The following is a 5,466-nucleotide window of genomic DNA, read 5'->3' as shown; positions in this document are numbered from 1 at the left end:
GGGGGGTGTGGGGGCTGGGAGGAAAACCGGGATGGTGTAACAGGGAGTGCCAAGGGTCCTGGGCAAGTATGGCAGAAAGACAGGTGCCCGCAGCTCAGGAGCGCCCTGCAAAGATCCCGGGCACACAGCAGAGACGGCGCCCGCAGCTCAGGAGCGCCTTGCAAAGATCCCGGGCACACAGCAGAGATGGTGCCTCCAGCTCAGGAGCGCCCTGCAAAGATCCGGGGCACACAGCAGAGACGGTGCCCCCAGCTCAGGAGCGCCCTGCAGCGGTGGCCGTCGCTCACGACACCAGTGTGTGGAAGCTGGGCTCTCTGCTTCTCCAGCCTCTGACTGGCACAGGGGAGTGCCTGCCTATGCTGTGCAACCAGAAATGCCAGGGGCTGATGCCCGGAGACAGCGCTCAGACCAGGGGTAGGACGAGCACTTCAGCCCCCTCTCAGGTGGGGCGATTCCGAGCTGTGTCCCACAGCCTCCAAGGTCTCCCAGGGACTGAACCCTCGCCCCTGGTTCTCCACCTCTTACCTGCTCAGTTCCTCCTTTCCCTGGTCACCTCCCTCCCCCCCCCGCCCGTGGGCCTGGGCTGCAGAACCAGGGTTACACGCAGAGGGTTGCCGGTGACTGCAGAAGTGAAGAGGCTACAGTGAGGACGGGGAGCCGGGGCAGGAGGAGGCAGCCGAGGGGGGGGTAGAAGGGGGTTGGGTGCCGAGAGGCCTGGAGCTGGACAGCCAGCAGAGGGGCGCGGGCATCTCCCAGGACAGAGGCAGGACAGGCGCGAGGAAGAGCACAGTCCAGGTGGCTGGTCTTGGAGGACGAGGCCCGGAAGGACACAGGCGGCAGCAGCCTCGGGGACCATGAGTTCCCGTGTGAGCCAGGGCTACCAGGGAGGCGGTGCAGTCCAGCAGTTTCCAGACGGCAGAGGGTTAGAGAGGGGGAGCCAGGTGAGCACGGGCTGGTGGCTGAGGCGCTTGTCCCACTGCCTTCATCGCTGTCTGTGGGAACTGAGCTCACTCCCCCTCGGGAGCCCAAGGAAGCTGCTTACTACTGTGAGAACACCGGCGTCCTCCCCACTGCCAGCATGCTGATTTCCAAGACGCCTGTTTCTGACTCACTCCCCTGGCCCTAGAGCCCTCTATGGCTCCCACTGTCTGGCAAGGAGACCCCAAGCTTCACAGCGAGACAGTGAGACCCATCCCCGCCCAGCCTGCTCCCCACTGCACTGGTGGGGTGTTCAGCAGCGAAGCCCCTCCTGCAGCCCCTCTACTCACACTCGCTCCTCCCCTCGTGCCTGTTGGACTCTCTTCATGCCCACCTGCCAACGCTGGGGGCCCAGGTGCCACGGGACGCCAGAACGGTCGTTCCCCAGAGCCCTTGGCACACGCGATCAGGCCCCGCTGTCTCTGGCTGCTAGCATAGGACAGGGCAAGGCTGACGCCCACACAGCTAAAACTGGGTCCCTGTAAACCTGGCGTTTTCTTTTTTAAAATTTACTAGAGGTGTGAGTACTCGCTGGAGAGACACGGTGGTGGTGGGGGGGTGCAGTAAGAAAGCCTCTCCCTGGCCCCGGAGGCAGCTGTGCTGCAACCCTTCTCCACCCTGCTCGGGTCTCTGGGTATGCAGGCACATGCACCCAGTGTGTTTTCAAGCCGTCGGATCCGGGATACAAACCATGAATTGACCAAGTGGGATCCAGCCACCTTAACCTCCATGCCACCGACTGGCCCAAACCTGACATGTTAAACTGTGTTCAGTGCTAGGTGTGGTGTGGAGGGGACAAGGACGCAGGACACAGGAAGCCCTGCGGGCACCCGGTGACTCGGCACCACGGGCTCAGCTCACCAGCTGGAAGGCAGCCGCCTGGCATCAGCATCACTCTGAGGCAACGCCGTGACAGCGCCGGCCCGCGGTTTCTCGACCTGCAGGCTCACCTCTCAGACCGTCCCTCCCGCCTGTGCAAATACAACTTCCTCCTGCCCGTTCTGCTGAGTCCTGGCAGTCCCACGTTGGCCATCCTGGCCCTGCCCGAGCCCCATCTCCCGCCCGCCCTGCACCCCGCTCCAAGAGCCTGGTGGGCGCTGCTCATTTCTCCTGCTCCACCAGGACACGGGGGTCCCCGCCTCACCGCAAGCCCCTCAGAGGCCGCCAACACCCCTAAACGCCCGCCGATGGCGTCTTGTCCTCGCCCTCAAGGGCCTGTCTCTGCAGGTTTGGAAGGGCCCTCAGGGCGCCCTGCATAGCTGGGGCGCTCGGGCACGGGGGCCTGAGAAGCAGCCCCGGCCCACAGGGGCTGTAGGACCAGGTGCCTGGGATTCTGGGGAATGACTGTCCAAACAGGAATGCACGGCGGCAGGGAGAGCAGAAGCCCTGAGTTCTCCACGCCAGAGCCTGGCTCCCCTCGGGCCATCCTGGGACACTCCCCGCATGCAGCCCCAACCAGCAGCCCCAGTCTCCCCTCCCAGTGCCTGCCAGAAGTCCTGGCCTTCAGAGCCCCCGAGTGAGCCCATGCAGCAGCTCCTCCACCGACCCTCGCAGGGCTCCTGGGTGCAGTCTTGGCCTCAGACCCAGAACTTCCGTGGGTGTGGGCGCAGCTCTGGGCAGGGTCTGGCTCCCTTCCCTGGGACTGGGATAATCTGGAGGCACCCACAGGGGCCAGCTCCCCTCATCAATTCTGCATCTTCCTGAAAATGTGCTTCTAAGCCCCTTAATTGCATTTCAGAGATAACCCTGCAAGCAAAGTGGCAGGAAGAGAAACCATAGCGAGAGGTTGGTGGTCAGGCTCTCTGTTTTAAATCAATCAAGCAGCTGCGACTAATGCAGCTTTGGGCTGCGCCTCAGGAAGCATTAGCCCTATTAGTGGGGGCTGGCAGGAACACAAAATAAGATATTTATGGGCTGGGCACGTGGGGCACCACCACCGGCCAGGGCTGGGAGGGCCGTGGAGGACACGCAGGTCAGCAGAGCTGCAAGGCCTGAGCCGTGGGTGACTCCGACTCGGTGGCCCGCACCTGTCTCCACCTGCCTGTGGAGGGCCCAGCCTCCTGGGCCCAGCTCCGACCACAGTGCGGAGGCCAGGGCCAGTCTCAGATCTTGGGGGGCTCTGGCTTTGGTCGCGGAAGGGCAGATCTGGGGAGATGCCCTCTGAAGGTCCTTGGGCTCCGGCACACACATGTGCTGCTTAAAACCACAGCTGTCTTCACAGGAGGGGATCCTGGCTGCTCTGGGTGTCCCTGGCCTGGGACAGGAGTGGAGTGACAGGGAGAGAGGGGCTGTGGTGCTCTCGGCAGCCACGTCCCAGCATCTGTTCCGTGCTGCATTGATTAGAAGCAAGTCGCAGGCCCTGCGTGCTCCAGGGGAGGACTCACACACAGGGTGAACCCCCCGCCTCAGCACGCCTCCTGCGGCCACAGGCTCCCCTTCACCCGATGACCCATGAAGCCCTGACCCGTGGGCACGGTCATTTCTCAGGCCCCAAACATGGGGTTTGCCTGTCTTCGGCCTCCCTCCTCCCACCACGTTTGGCCAGCATGTTCTCTTCTTCCAGGACTGAGCTCAGGGCCACCTACTGCCCAGAGGCCCTCCGGTTTTCTCATCAGATCTCCACTCTGGTGGCACCTGCCACCACCTGGATCTGTCCTGAGAGACGGCCTTCTCGCCTGGTCCCCCGGCTCCCGTATTAGGGTGGCTGGTCAAACAGCGCCCCTGCAGCAGGAATTCTCCCCCAGGGGAACGCCAGGAGTTCACAAGGAGACGGCTCAACCCCTCGGGCCTACTGAGGCCAGACCTATCCCCCACCCAAACACAAACATGCATGTGTGCACATATGCACACACATTCACACACGCACATGCACAGGGCCTGTCCCACTGGGCTTGCAGACAAGTGCTTCAAGACCAATATCCCCAGGAGCCCCATCTGACACGTTTCCAGAGGTAAGTGGCCCTTGCTGCACGTCCACACCAGCCGAGAGGCCCCAACAGACGCCCACACTGGAAAGCTTGTCTCTCGCCATGGGCACCGAGGGTAGGTACCAGAAAGAAAGAGGCCTTCCCCAAGTGTCCCCCACTGCCCTGTGTCTCCTGTCCTTCCCGGGCCCCTCCCAGGCCCCTCCACACAGAGGCAGCTGCTCCTGAAGCATGGCCCTGAGCCGGGCATGACGGCCAGCGGAAGGGGCTGGGCTCTGTCCAGCAAAGCCCTGGCCGCTGCTGAGTGGGCCTGTGCCACCTGCCCGGCTGCTGCCCTCAGGGGGCCGGGTAGGGTGTCCAGGTAGAAGAGCACTTCGGGGGCGGGGAAGCCTTTGCACGGGGTCAGTCGCCCAGCTACTGTCCCCCTGCGGCCCCTGCCAGGGAGAGGACAGAGCCCCAGGGAGGCTGCACTCGGGGGCTGTTCCGCACAGGCTCGCCGCACACTATGTACACGCAGGCTCACTTTCTTCATCTTCAAAACGGGACAGACTCACGGGAGCCACTCAGCCCAGTCTTGGGTCACGGAGGTGGAAAATCACATCTCAAAATTCATCTCCAAAAGCAGTTAGACCCTCTGACCTGAGATAAGAGGAAGGAGATTTCAATCGATGCCCGTAAATGGCCACAACCCTGTGGGATACACAGGCCCTTTCAGCACAGAGTGGGGAGGGCTGGAAGGTGTCAGGCCGGACCCTTGGAGAAAGCATCGCTGGGGAGCTGGGGCGGGAGGCTGCTCCACTCTGCTGTCCCCAGCGCTAGCTCCGCTAGCTCCGCTGCTTGAGGGCCAGGCAGTCAATGGGGGTGAGAAACGGGAGGGCGGGGACTGTGGCCCCTGGAGAAGGCGCTCCCACACCCGGGCCACATAGGCCCTGGGCCCAGTGTCGGCAGCATTTCTGGCTTTCAGGAGGAGCAGAAAGTCTGGGCTTAGACGTAAACATTTTTTAGTGTTTAGAGGTTGGCAACTAGTTTCGTTATCTTAACAGAATCGCCCAGCCAACTCCCCACGATCAAACCAAACTCACTCTCCATGTGCTGACGACTGCAGGAAACTGGGCCTCAGGTGCTCTGGAGCCTGGAGGGGACGCCACCGCCAGCCCCACCTGGGCAGGGGCAGACCCGGGCCAGCTGGGGAAGCCAGCCTGTGATGGATAGAAGTGCGTTCTGAACGAAAGGTGGCTAGAGGCTTCCTGCTCCCCGCAGCTGCCAGAGTGACTTGCAGCTTTTCCACTCCAGACCGGCTAGGGCAGAGAGCCCTTCCTCAGGTGCTGCCCGCCTGGCCAAGGCTGCTGGACCTCACGGACCTCGGGTGACAGTCTGGGGTCTGAGCTCAAACCACAAGCAGGCCTGGGGTTGGACCCACGTTGGCCTGGCGGGCCCAGTCTCCCCGGGGTTAGCTCTCATCCCCTGACCCTGCTATGGGCCTTCTCTCCAGGCCCGCCCCCCAGCCCTCCCAGGCAGACAGTGTGTGTGTGTGTGTGTGTGTGTGTGTGTGTGTGTGTGTGTG

This window comes from Tupaia chinensis, unplaced genomic scaffold (genome assembly GCF_000334495.1).
Source record: "Tupaia chinensis unplaced genomic scaffold, TupChi_1.0 Scaffold147500_1, whole genome shotgun sequence".
Taxonomy (NCBI): domain Eukaryota; kingdom Metazoa; phylum Chordata; class Mammalia; order Scandentia; family Tupaiidae; genus Tupaia; species Tupaia belangeri.
Note: the sequence above shows the minus strand (reverse complement) of the source record.